At 43.3% G+C, this 14734-nt stretch overlaps 1 protein-coding gene across 1 annotated transcript in view; it reads left to right on the forward strand.

Annotated features, from left to right (window-relative positions):
• LOC136679606 (amyloid-beta A4 precursor protein-binding family A member 2-like) overlaps positions 1–14734 on the forward strand; it is a 118957-nt gene that overhangs the window by 23247 nt on the left and 80976 nt on the right. The window contains 1 exon segment of the mRNA XM_066658234.1: positions 12494–12539. The gene's annotated coding sequence lies outside the window, so the exon portion shown is untranslated.

Genomic DNA, 14734 nt, shown 5'->3' on the forward strand with positions numbered 1-14734 from the left:
ACACACTCTATCAGATTGACGCCTGCAGCCTTGTGTCTAGGCTGATAGGGAGCAGAGTCGCAGGAAAGGCCTTTAAAATGAAAGGTGTGTTTGGAAAGGCAGCCTTGGGAGGGTCACAGATTGATGGGAATAGATTTCTTTTGGTCAGCAGAGCTGTGGCCTGGCATTAGGTCAGTCTCGATGATGACTTAGGGCTGGATACACATTCTGCTCGTGTGTTGTGTACAGAAACAAGCGCAAGAGGCTAAAATATGCAGTTTATAGTTCACTTGCGACACGTCTGCAAATCAGTGAAAAATTAATTTTATATTTTAATGTATATTCATTTTCTGACTGATTTTTCTTCATTTGAATGCATCAGCTCTACAAAGCAGTGGCTTTTCAGATAGAGGGTGGGGCTGTTTATCATTTGTGGGCAGGGCTGTAATCAGCTGGCAGGGCATTTACATAGTTAGTGGGCGGGGCTATACACACTTAGTGGGTTGGACTGTATGCGTTTATTGGGTGGGGCTATACACAGTTAGTGGGGTGTTAATACACATTTATGGGGCGTGCTGTATTCAGTTAGTGGGCGGGGCTATACACACTTAGTGGGTTGGACTGTATGCGTTTATTGGGCGGGGCTATACACAGTTAGTGGGGTGGTAATACACATTTATGGGGGGTGCTGTATCCAGTTAGTGGGCAGGGCTGTACATATTCATTGGGCAGGGTTATACACAGTTGGTGGGTGTGGCTGTACAAATTGTTTGATTCGGTGGGGCTGTGCCCAGTTAGTGGGCGGGGATTTACACCTATACTCGACTGGACTGGACTCAGTTAGTGGGCAGGGCTGAAACAGAGGGTACACAGTCAGAGGGTGGAACTGAACAAGGTGTGGCTGTACACAGTGAGTGACTGTCTTTAATGATTAGTGGGCGGGGCTGTATATTGCAGTTATACATCGTGCCTGTGCTCTTTCAGTAGATGCAAAGCATTAGGGAGAGAGTGAAAGAGAGAAAGAGTGAGAGAGATGACAGGAAAAGCAGGAGAAAGAGAAAGTAAGAGGGAGGGACTGAGAGAAATAGACAGACAGAAAAAGATTGTTAGATTACCGGAGAGCAGTGTTAGTCATCCGTGAACATGCCCTTTGAGTCTCTGACAGAGCCATCATCACTCCGCCTCAGCACACACTCTGCATTTTTATTTACGTTCCTTCCCTCATTGTTGCTCAATGTTTCAATCCAGAAACATCTCAGCTGCCACCTCTTTGAATGCACTTTTGTTTGCGTGTATGAAATATATGCATCATATAACATACTGCTGGAATGAAATATTGTCCAGGAATGTGGGAATATATTGTTGACTCTGAGTAATAATTCAAAAAGATCACCTTCAAAATCATGCATCAGATCTATAAATCTATCTTTGCTGAAACCTTGACACAAATTATAAGTCGTGTGATGTATTTACTTTATTTAGAAATACCAAAAAAGAGGCAACAATGAAGATGCAAGGTTTTGTTCAGACAGTGACAGTGTATAGTTTACATAATTGTATAATGTTTATAATAAAAACGATTCTGTCAGAGGTTCCTTGGCTAAAGGCGAGGGTTAGTGCCATGTAGAGTGGTCCTGTGGTGGTCCTGACCACTGAAGTATAGGCTAAAAGTGGCACTACCAAAGAATGCAGAGCAACAGATGGTCTAAAGCCTTTAACCGTAGAACTACAAAGTGCACCTGTATGGTCAGTGGAGCTGAGAGACTGGATATTGTGGTGGTTTTAATGTAAAGGCGGATGAGTGTGTATGTTGTGGTATGTGTTTCCAGTAAAGAGTATGGCGAGGGAGTTTCAGCACCACAGACAGCGACTAATCCCTCTGCTGTGTCATTGCGTTTGTGAGCGAGGGGTGTCAGTGTGTTGTGTTGCTGAAATGCGCTGTAATTTGTGTGTGTAATCAAATTAATGCTGCCGTGCTGAGGTGGGGATCAGAGTGTAATTCAGGGCCTGAGCACCGCGGCCCATGGAACCAGACTCTCTCTCTCTTCAGCCGGGTTATTGACAGACGTGCTGTATCTTGGCTCTCTGCTGCTGTGTTCCCGCTTATCTTTTACTGCAGACTGTCACCTGGTCCTCAGCCTCAGCCTCAAGGGACAACGTGAAGAGCAGAGAGAAATAACTCGACACTTTTGAAATACCGTCCCAGCGTTGGCAAATAGAATCAGATCTACAGCTGTCACGTTTACAGAATTCAGCTTGATTACAAATATGTTCATCTGGGTCTGCTTAAAGATACAGCAGCGAATAGTTACAAATCATGATCATTCATTCATTTATTCATCAGTGTTGCAGTGCATTCAGAGCTTAACCACAACAGGAGCAAACACTGGACAGGAGTCCATTACCGGGCAGCACACACTCACAAACCCACACACTCACAAACTCACACACACACACACAACTGTGGAGAATTCATGCACTCATCAAAGTCATAATTGTGGACTGTGTTGAGCTGCTAGAGAGAAATACACAATGGAATATAGAACCTTAAATCTAACCTTGTCCTAGGGATGGGCAATTGATCAAAAATTAATTGATGTACACTTGTATATATTGATTACACCATTTTTAAAAACTTATTTTGAACATTTTTATTCTGTTATGTCCCCACTGTGTGTTTATGTACTGTCCCTGTCACTCTAGTCATGTGATTCTTCCCACAATCCAATCCTAAACCTGTGTCATCTCTACAGTATCTATACAGTGTGATTCAACCAGAGTAGTGTCTAAATGAGAAGTATAATCTGTCAGGAGAGGAACGCAGTCAGAGGAATGCAGCATGATCCTGTTGAATAACGAACACAGAGAAAGTGAATAAATGTGTGTGTGCTGATGGAGCTCAGGAGACGTTAATGTTTTTTCTCCAGGGCGAAACTGTGGACAGCTTCACTTCACGGGTCAGATGTGAGAAGAGATGTTAGACAGAGTGTGTGAGAATAGCAGTGTGTTTGCTGCAGGGGGGATATGACACTGTTAGAGAGAGGACAGAGATCTGTGAAGAATAGCCAGCAATCGTGGTCCTGGGAGATATCTGTTTTTGCTTTGTTGTGCATCTTTGTGTGTGTATATGAGCTATATGTGTATGTGTATTTTCATGTCTGTATGTGTAGTTTGGTTATAGTTAGTAGGAGAAGGTTTTATATATACAGGGTGGGCCGTTTATATGGACACACCTTAATAAAATGACGTCAAAATAGTACATTTTGAAGTCGGCCATTTTGGATTCAACTTTGGTTCTGCAGCACCTGAAACTACGGATACTGGAAGCCGGTGCTAGCATTTCTCCTGCGGTGTTGCTATAAGTGTGTGAAGAGTGGGAGAAGAGGGTTGCATTGACAATCCAACACAATGGGCAGCTCTTTGAACACATTTCATAAGTGGTCAGAAACTTGTAAACAACTCACGAAAGAATAAAGTTATGTCAAAACCAAGCACACCATTGTTTTTCTTGTGAAATTCCCAATAAGTTTGATATGTCACATGACCATCTTCCCATTGAAAAAAACAAAAGTTGGATCCAAAATGGCCGACTTAAAAATGGCCACCATGGTCACCACCCATCTTGAAAAGTTTCCCCCCTCTCATATACTAATGTACCACAAACAGGAAGTTAATATCACCAACCATTCCCATTTTATTAAGATGTATCCATATAAATGGCCCACCCTGTACATATACATAACCGACATGATTTATGCCCATTAAGATATTGAACCCTAGCACACAGTGATTATGCATCTCTGTGCTTTCATTCCAACTTAAATCAAATAAAGTGATCACCAAGGCACACCTTTTATCAACACCATGTTTCAGCTGCTTCTATCACCAGGGCAACAGATGCAGGAGAGTGCACCTCTATGCGTCTCATACCACTTCTCCATCAACAAAGTGCAGTGCTCATGAAGCTGGAGCTGCTTGTTGAAACCTAGTGAACCTTTTAAGAACAGATCTGTGTTTCCACTGCTGTAAGAGCCCAGAGACCACATTGTGACATTGTGTAAACCACATTTTTCATGAGGATTTTATAGCATTTGATGCATATATTTCTTGGGAAGACCACTAATGACTCACTGTAAAGGACTTTACAGGATGACGCCAGGGCCTTGCAATTCCACAGCTTGCATCAGAGGGTCGCTTTAGAAAAGACGTCACATACTGTTGCAGCAGAGGCTTAGAACAATGCTTTTCTTTAACACCTACATTACTCAGTTTCATTGTTTCTGAAGCTTGTTGGAACATAGCTGAGCTGTGCTGGGCTCTAATGCAGGCTACTAATTCGGGGATCAAACTACATGTTAGTTTTCATCCGTTAGATTAGCGCTATACATTTTGCACTACACTTTTGACACGGACCATTCTTCATTTGTGTCATTGCGTGAGTTCAGAGTTTCTCAGGGAGGAAGCACTGTGTGTGCTGCTGGCGGTTTTGTGTTCCAAAAAGAAGAAGAAGGAGAAGAAAACAAGATTGTGGATCTGTTCCTGTGTGTTTCAATAGACAATAGACTGCAAAGAGAACTTGAGATAATGTGTTAACACGTCAAGAGCATTTCCTCAGTTTTGTTTTTCCACCTGACAGCTGCAGCTCTTCTGTGTTTACAGATGTGCGCCAGACAGCGCTTTGTCCTCCTATTGGTCATCGTCAAGGAACATACCGTAGGATATGTCAGACGAGGCGAAAAGATTCAAAAAATTCGAACATGCTTTTGGTCGTGGGGTGTCCCAGACGACACATCGCTGGACTTTGATTATGTCACACTACTCAACGCTACTGAAAAAACACTACTGAAAATATTCAGTAACAGGTTTATCCCCCCCCCCCCCGGCACCTGCTGGAGTCATAGCAATGTGGAAGGTATAGGCCTATGGTTAATAAGAAATCACCAATGAAGATTTGTGTTTAGGCCAAGTCCTGGGTGATTTTAGTCTGTTTTTATCGTCATGTTTAAACCTGAAGCTCATACAGTGTGAGATAAATGAAACTTACACATCTCCAGGAACATCCAGCTGTCAGCGTTTAGTGGACTCTTAGTATAATGGGTGTAGTGTTTGTGTTTGCATTTGTCTGTTTGTGTGTGTGTGTGTGTGTGTGTGCTGCAGTGTGCAATACAAAGCTCAGGGAGGTTTACTAACTGTTATTACCAAGTGAAAGCCCCTCAGTGTGGAGTTAAAGCTTTAATGTGTGAGCAGGATGTACCAATAGATTCTCTCTTTCTCTCTCACTCTCTCTCTTTCTCTCTCCTCTGTCTCTCACTGAGCTCATGCTGATGCATCCTCTTTAAAAACACACAGGTTGTTTTCGTCCTTCCTGTGCCAAACAACCTCTTCCCCCGAGAGCCTGAGTCGCAAACACACACACACACACACACACACACACACACACACACACACACACACACACATGCAAACACACTCAAAGTGTGGGCCCAGTCTGAGGGATAAACAGATAAGATGTTTATCTTATATCTGCAGTTTGTTATTCTGAAGGATGAGTACGTCCCTGTGGCCTTGTCCTGTCAGTTATTACACCATCACCTGACCGCGGTGAGTCAAAGTAACCAACAAAACCTAGCAACCAATATTCATAAAGTATTATTAATATATTTGGTAATGTTAATGTTTTCACATTTAAAAAGGACGAATAAAAACATGGTGTATATTCATTTGGAGATGTGGAGTCCTCTAACACTCTAACACTGTGAAAGTCAGAAAATGTGGGATAAAATGGGCCATTTTGAATTTGTGCTGACTCTGATGTCAAATGCAGATACTGTACAAATATCCGCCCCCTCGTCTGAGTCTGTCCAATCACAGCGCTAGACCCGTGTTTATGTGAGAGCGGAAAATAAGAGCACTGAGTAAAAACAGAGAAGAAAGAGAACCGAGCGAAGCCGTTCTGAACAGCGCTGTTTAGACACAGGGAGAATAATGCTGTGGGTTTTGACCCTTGTGGTATTTTGACCAAAGCAGGTCACGTAGGTTTCTTTATGACCCCAGAACTGTGTTCACTTGTGAAAATACAAAGGTGCAGTATGTCCCCTTTAAATGTAATGCATCAAGTAATAATATAACTCACTGTGTAAATAATTTAAATAATTATGCCGCACTAATAGAAGATCTGGTGAAACAGTGGCGGTGCTTGTTTGGAGGCAGATTGCTAGAGATTGACCGTGTGGGGGAATAGCTTGTGAACAGCAATTCAGAAATGAATCTGCTAGATAAATGATTCTAGGTAAATGGCTCTGGATTGAACAATTTGCGCTGATAGAGTAAAGGACACCTGCTCTAATGGGACATGGCTGGACAGTGCTGGACGTTGTGTAATGGAACATGGCTGGTTAAGAAGATGCTCTTGAAGCTGGCAGTCAGTTCTGACATGCCGATCCGGCCGGACCGACCCATAATGCCTTTGGACAGAGCCCTGATGTCTGGCTGACAGGGACAACTGCCTCCATGCGATCCGTCTCGCTTTGTGGTAGTGAAGGAGCTGCTGGAGCCATACGTGCTGTCAGCTCAACTCTCTAACTCCTGACCACTCTGGAGACCTCTGCAGAACTGACCATTACACTGACACCAAGGCCAGCTGCCTGGCAAGACCAGGTCTGTCCTTCAGCACTCGTAATGGAGAGGGGGAAGAGGAGAATCACTCATTTCTGAGAGTTCTGGTGGTGACTTGCACAGAGGGTGTTAAGTAGTGTCACTGGACAGTTCTCGTGTTTATTTTGCGGAGGAGAAAATGAAGCCAACTTCCAGGACCGAAGTTTTCCAGCTTTCTGCAGATTTCCGTGAAACAGGAATTCTCCTGAAAACAATGCAATGCCTTTCTGTCCGATTTGAAAATGTTTCTATATTTTTCTATTTCATTTTCTCATTAGGGATTCTCTCCAGCTCCACGTCCTTTCAGACCCATAGCGTTGAGTCGTCATCCCACAGTGAAAGGACGGACAGAAACCCCTGTGGATTTGTTCAAACCGGAAGTGAGGATGGAGCTTTTGGCCGAGCTCTCATTTAAATATTCCATCCATCCATTATCTGTAAGCGCTTATCCAATTCAGGGTCGCAGTGGGTCCAGAGCCTACCTGGAATCATTGGGCGCAAGGCGGGAATATACCCTGGAGGGGGCGCCAGTCCTTCACAGGGCAACACACAGACATATTCACTCACACCTACGGTCACTTTTGAGTCACCAATCAACCTACCAACGTGTGTTTTTGGACTGTGGGAGGAAACCGGAGCACCAGGAGTAAACCCACGCAGACACAGGGAGAAAACACCTATTCCTCATAGACAGTCACCCGGAGCAGGAATCGAACCCACAATCTCCAGGACCTGGAGCTGTGTGACTGCGACACCTACCTGCTGCACCACCGTGCCGCCCTCATTTAAATATTGAAGTGCTGATATTAGATAGGGACAATTGTGGTGGTAGCCCAGGTCAGCGTGACTGTTAGGAGTCCCATTTTTGAAATCCAAGTTTTTAATTTGTTTTTCCTTTGATTTTCCCCTTCCTTATGCAGTTGGATTATTGTATCCAGAAGGCGCTCAGACTACGGTGATCAAACTTGATTCGGATTCTGAGAGAACAGAAGAGAAGTTGGACAGAGAGCTGAAAAGGTGGTTATAGCAGAGGAGGAGTGGAGTGGACAGGGATGACAGAGGAAGATTGAAACATATAGAGATCAGACGGACAGGAGAAAAAACGAATATTGGAAAGAAGGGGGGAGTTTGGAGAGAGGGAGGAGGAGGGGGTAAGAGGAGAGAGAGAGAGAGGGCATTTGAGCTGCTCTGCTCTGCTGGCACAGCACGTGGCTCCTGCCATTTGTCAGGATTTGGGCGGGAAAATTGCCCTCGGTGTCTCTCCCAGATGGCAACTTTTCCCGAAAAAGGCTCAGAGGATACAGCTGGCAGAGAGAGAGAGAGAGAGAGAGAGAGAGAGAGAGAGAGAGAGAGAGAGAGAGAGAGAGAGAGGGGCTCTTTTCCCACTCCTCTGCGGTTATGTCTGTGCTGCCCAATGCGCTGTGAGAACTGGGCATTCTGCCAGTGACAAAGCTAAGCCCTCCTTTCACTCTCTCTCTCTCTTCTCTGGATATCAGCACATCTCTCACTCTCTCGCTGCCGGTGACCCGTGTGTTATTGGGCTGGTCAGGCTGAGTGGACGTCTGCTGAGTGTCTCATGGCAGAGGTCAGAGAGACACTGTCTGACGCCTAATACGAATGTTTGATGAGTTTCCCTTAAGTGCTGTGTGTGACATCACATGAAAGTAGGCTTCCTGGAGCTGGGCTGGGTGTTAGTGCTATTTATGCCCCAAAGTGTGTGCAGTTACCATAATTTCTTCATTGACAGTGGTTTGGAGTGCACACACATACATGGATCGGCATGTAATTTCACTTGAAGAAGCATCGCCAACACAACAGGCTTTGGAGAAGCTGCTTACAAACCTAAAGTCACAATACTCAGTGCCAAGCATTTCTGGCCTGCTATTGGATTGTGGAGGAGTGGTGCTGTATGCAGTGATGAAGCTCTTTTGATCACTTTGCGTTGAAATTATAAAGCGCATTGTATATGTCTGGGATGATTTGGACTAGTAGAGCTCTGCTGTATATATTTGGAATGAGCTTGAATAATAAAACTCAAATAAACACCTCAGGGATGAGTTGGAATACTTGAGCTCTGCTGCAGACTGTTGGGATGAGTTGAAATAATAAAAAGGTAGTGCCCCTGTCACAGCTCCAGGGACCTGGAGGTTGTGGGTTCGAGTCCCGCTCCCGGTGACTGTCTGTGAGGAGTGTGGTGTGTTTTCTCTGTGTCTGCGTGGGTTTCCTCCGGGTGAATGTCTGTGAGGAGTGTGGTGTGTTCTCCCTGTGTCTGCGTGGGTTTTCTCCGGGTGCTCCGGTTTCCTCCCACAGTCCAAAACACACGTTGGTAGGTGGATTGCTGACTCAAAAGTGTTCATAGGTGTGAGTGTGTGAGTGAATGTGTGAGTGTGTGTGTTGCCCTGTGACTGGCGCCCCCTCCAGGGTGTATTCCCGCCTTGCGCCCAATGATTCCAGGTAGGCTCTGGACCCACCGTGACCCTGAACTGGATAAGGGTTACAGATAATGAATGAATGAACGAAAGAATGAATGAATTAGTTATCAAACATCAGTATCTGAAATGTCTCATATTTGAGTGCAATCAAACCTTCAAAGCAATGTTCCAGTGCTCCCAGAACCCTAGAGCTATTACAGGGTAAGAATGTAATTGATTTCAGAGGAAATGTTGGAGATGTTTGGTCACATTCACACAATTTGGACATGCATTGTCTTAGTGCAGAGTCACTGAAGCCTGATACGAGGCTCATTCTCCGTCTTGCTTGTGTTGTCAGGTCCAGAGTGTTTAAACAAAGATGTTTTCTCAGCTGCAGTCATTAGAACAGCGTGGCATTTTCCTGACTGGCCCCTTCATGTCTGGGACAGGAGCAGAAAGAGAGATGCGCTCGTGCAAGTTTAGCGTTGTTTATTTCCCTGGCTCTGAAAGGCTAATCTCCTAAGATGGACATGTTAAAAGGACACAGCAACAATTAGGCATACACATTTACAGGGTAAACTCCCCCTAGTCTGCGGGGGGACGAGCTGGGTGTCATTGTGGTGCTTATCGCTGGAGAAACATCTGCTAGAGAGGATGCATCACCACAGGATAACGAGCATTAGCGTGGAGGTAAAGGAGGAGAGAGAGGTTCCTTTACAGCCTGTCTGGGGCGGGACAGCCCTATCTCTCCTCAGCCGTTCCTCCACATCTTTCTCCGGCTGTGACAGGAGAATGAAACAGCTGAATGAATTAGTCTTTATGAGCGTGTGCTCGGTAATCCCCCCCGTGCGAGTCTCGCTGCTCTAAACAGTGGGCAGGCACAGGGCCTGCTAAGGATGCTAAATACAGAGCTTCCAGAGGCTGTCCAGGTCTGTCCAGAGACTGAGAGGAGCTTGTGTTGCTTTAATTGGCAGCAGGGTCCTGTCACAGCTGACAAGAACTCCCCAGAGGAGCATGATGCCTAGCGCTGATAGCTCGTCCAAAGCTGAAGCTATATGTGCTGTTGTATTAGAAGGAAAACCTGCAGTGCAGTGGTAAAACCAGAATCTCATTTCGATGGTGGCCTGGTTATAGCTTGCAGCATTATTTCTCTGCTTCTGGTGATGCACTGAAATTCTTGGCCAAAGCTGAAATTCAGGATAGAATTTGTGCAAAAAAACAAAACTGAAAAAAGTTGATAAAAAATAAACACATCAACAGAAAACACTCATCCATAAGAATTAATTACATTTAGTTATAAACCTAAAGTGAGCTGCCTTGTGTTTTAAATGCCACCTTAAATTGTGCAGCAGTGACATTCTAGCTCTTATACTTTATACTAGAATTTCCATTCAACTTTAAAATGCGCCGGAGATAAATTCTGCAGATAATCTGTTGAATGGGGCCTTAGAAGAACAAAATCAAGCAGTTTTTAATCATTTTGAGTTTGTTTAATCTTTTGAATAAAATGTGTATTAATTTTAGTCTCAGTTAGTGATTTAATTATTGTTAGATTTAGTGTAGTTTTAGTCAATGAAATCTAAACATTTTAAAATTAGGGTTTAATCCTAATTTTATTCATGCAATTTTAAACGTTTTAGTATTTTAAGTATTATTATTACATTTATATCCCAGACAGCGAGCATATATCGGTCCACTGGCATAAAAAGGCTGGCACACCACTGACTGTAGACCACTGCTGGTCCACCATCGGACCACTCAGGTCACTGTCATGTACAGGATATAACTCATTTATAATCTCCTCAAACAGATTTTACACTCACAGAGACTTTTATTCTGAAAAACACACTAATACAAATATTACCAACAACTATGAGAGATATAATAATGAGTATAAGCCGGATATAAAATGATTAAATGATAAAAATGTTTACACTGTGCTGATTAAAATTATTTACTAATCTTATTTATAAAGAATAACAAAAATAACCTAATGAAGGACAAAAATGTAAATTGGACTGTGAATGGAAAAGTGCTAAAATGTGGCATTTTGTCTAAAATTCTGTTTAATCACCATTGGTCCGCCCAGAAAATGCTGTGTAAAACACTAGTGGACCACCAACTTTGCCCTCAGTGGGTCAACAGTTGTCCGCCATCTCCTTGCTATCAGGCTACATGCTAACACCCCAAATAAGGGAAGAAATATGACCACTTTTTCTTCAAAATTGTTCCGCATTTATTTAGCATTAGCATTTTAACTTCAAAGTGTGCAGCAGAAGGCATCTCAAACCGAGACTATCTGAGACTTTCAGAGAGTTTCAACTTTATGAATCAATCACTCACTTCCTCTTGGCTGCTCACATCCCTATGACAACAACAAACATGGAGTATTTGCCTGTTTTTATTTCCTTTTGATTTTCTCTTTCTAACTCAGAAACAACAGGTCATTTATCAGTCATTTTTTTCCTCAGTTTCTGTTGAAAATTGCAAAATAATTCCTAATAGTTTTCATCTTAAAATCTGTCTAGCTTTTATATTTTAATTATTAAAGTTTTTTTTAATTATTTTATTTTTTATTTTAGATTTTATCTTTTATTGTGAAAAATAGGTTGTCAGTAAATATTTATGTCATAGTTTTATTAACACTTCATCTATATATGATTTAAACTCCCAGTTTTAGCTAATTTTCCTCCCTAGTTATGAGTCCTCTCCTAACCCACCCTCTCACTGACATCTCCACCATCACACACTGTCCCAGCAGCCTCAGGGGGGTAGAAGCAAACATGTGTGTCCTCTGAGACAACTGACGCCACTACAGTTTCCAAGCTGCCTCTCACGCAATGTTCTCTGAATTGAAGGAGAATGTAAACTGCCCAGATCTGTCACATCAGCTGATGGACATCAAAAGTGGGCATCCTACCCCTAGAGAGCGAGGCGAGTTGTGTTATTCAGCCTGCCTAGGAAAGCACCTGAAATCACCAGTGATTCCAACCTGCGGTGTCGAGGTGACAGGGTCAATGATGAGACTGCTACATTGTGTGTTTGTTTGTGAGATGTTTGTTTGAACTCCTCTGATGCTGGTTTGACACCTCGCTGCTCTATGAACTCTATTTTGCTCTAACTTTATCCTGTAGCAACAGTGTTTGTCAACAAGAAACGATGTGAAAGTTCTGTGTAAACTAAACCTCCCGTCCTGCTCAAAGTTGAGTATTTTCCCTTCATGAATCAGTGTGTTTTAGTGTCATCACTCAAATGTAAAAGTGTAGTTAGAATGGTGAAGTAAAAAAGTGAAATTCCTTTTCATCTACAGAGTTGGGTTTCAGTGGAGGGTCTCTGTTGTTCTCTCAGCTCAGAGGGCTGATGGATCAAGGCTGTCTTTGCTGGGCTGGGGCTGATAGATCCTCCCTCTCATGCTTCTCACTCGCTCTCTCTCTCTACTTTTGTTCCAGGTTTGTGTCTGGAAGATAAAGGAACTCCTTCACCCTACAGCTATTGGTGAGTGCTGCATCTTTTCCAGCTGGAGAGCTTTCTCATAGATACACTCACACAGCACAGCACTCTCCAGAAAAGCACTTTCTACAAGAGTCCTTAAAGAAGACATTAGCCATGCATTTAAATATCTGAGCTCCACAAGCCACATCTTAATACGTGTTTATAATGGTCTGATTGTCTACAATAAAACAAGAAGGCAGTTGCATGTGGGCAATCTGCTACTGCTCAAACTCTGCATAAAACAATATTTGCTGAGCAAATACTGGAGTGAAAGAAAAAGGAACAGTATTTTTTAACTCTATTAAATTCTTTACATTATATATGTCTTGTAATAGGGCGGCACGGTGGTGTAGCAGGTAGGTGTCGCAGTCACACAGCTCCAGGGCCTGTCTGTGAGTTTGGTGTGTTCTCTCTGTGTCTGCGTGGGTTTCCTTAGGGTGACTGTCTGTGAGGAGTGTGGTGTGTTCTCCCTGTGTCTGCGTGGGTTTCCTCCGGATGACTGTCTGTGAGGAGTATGGTGTGTTCTCTCTGTGTCTGTGTGGGTTTCCTCCGGACACGTTGGTAGGTGGATTGGCGACTCAAAAGTATCCGTAGGTGTGAGTGAATGTGTGAGTGTGTCGCCTTGTGAAGGACTGGCGCCCCCTCCAGGGTGTGTTCCCACCTTGCGCCCAGTGATTCTGGGTAGGCTCCGGACCCACCGCGACCCTGAACCGGATAAGCAGTTTTAGACAGTGAATGAATGTTTTGTAATGTGTTTTTGGTCAAAGCTATCCCTTGTCAAAAGATTCTACACCATTTTATACAGCAAGATACTCATGGTAATTTTGTTTCATATTAAATAATCACAGTCTTGATCTGTCCGTTTCGACATAAGTAATGAACTTTCATGTTTTTCTCATGGCCACATAGTGAAGTTTGATTTTTGTGAAGTAATCTTGCAATTAAATGCCTGTTTTCACCCTGTTCATAGTGTGTTTGCTTAAAGTCAGGTCCCTATGATGCCAGTGGGTCTTATGGGCACAGATAAGAAACACAAAACCCACCTTTGTCTGGCAGTCGCTGATTGTGTCCATTACTGCCCTGTCTGTCTACACTCCGCAGTATATCACTAACTGCCACATCCACAATTAAATAACAGTGACAGACAGACGTGAACCCAGAATGCAACGCAGAAGAAGTGTGGAGAAGGGAGACAGGGCTTTAAGGCTGTTGGTGTTTCATAAACGACCATTCGATTCCAGTGTAATCCTTTTGGTGCTTGTTGACCCTCTCGTGTCCTCTACGCTGCATAATGTGCCTCGCCTATGTTTGATTACAGACTCTTTAGTGGGACGAGAGGGATGTACTGTTAGTCTGTTCCTATGTATAACTCTCTGTGTGTGTGTGTGTGTGTGTGTGTGTGTGTGGGTAATATGTGATCCGCACAGGCCTTGAGTGTTTAACCCCACAGCAGTGGCTCTAAAATGACAACATTAGCAGCAATCATGTTTGATGCACCAGGATTACACAGTGGCTAAAGCAAGAAGCATTACACAGGATTCGTGCGTGTTCTGCGATCTTTATATTTTAATACTGGAGCGTTTCTGGGAAATAGTTTAACTGAATCTGCACGAATCTGAGTGAAATCTGCCTTAAAAAACAAACTAAACTATATGTAACTTTGATCCACCAACACCACATGGACATTTTAAATAAACACTAGGTTAGATTTGATATTTTAGCTTGTAGAGTGCCATTCATTTGACAGCGCTGTCTTGAAATCAAAAGGGAAGAGGCAGAAGGAGGTTGTTTTCTACGCTTTCACAAAGGCTCTGTTCTCCCTATTACAGTTGAGTGAAGCATCACAATGATTTTTTTAAGCTAAGAATGCTACCTAGTGTCCCTCTAACAAGGTTAAAGACTTGTTTTTATTTTGGAGAAGGTCTTTAAATACAAGGACACACTTCATTCACTGTCAAAACAGCCTCAAAGAAGGGAAAATAAAAAGAGAAGGTTAAACAAACAATCGTGCAAGGCCTCTTAGAGCACCATTGATTGATAAACAACACTTGTGAAAAAGCATTGTGGGTCTGAAAGGACGTGGAGCAGTTTACCACGAGGTGGCCGGAGATGGGAAATGAGACAAAGCTGTTAATACACATCATAGATGATTTCAAAATCAGTGCAGAAGTTTGACAGTATCCTGCTCTTTGTGTTTG

The sequence above is a fragment of the Hoplias malabaricus genome, chromosome Y, assembly GCF_029633855.1.
Source record: "Hoplias malabaricus isolate fHopMal1 chromosome Y, fHopMal1.hap1, whole genome shotgun sequence".
Lineage (NCBI taxonomy): Eukaryota > Metazoa > Chordata > Actinopteri > Characiformes > Erythrinidae > Hoplias > Hoplias malabaricus.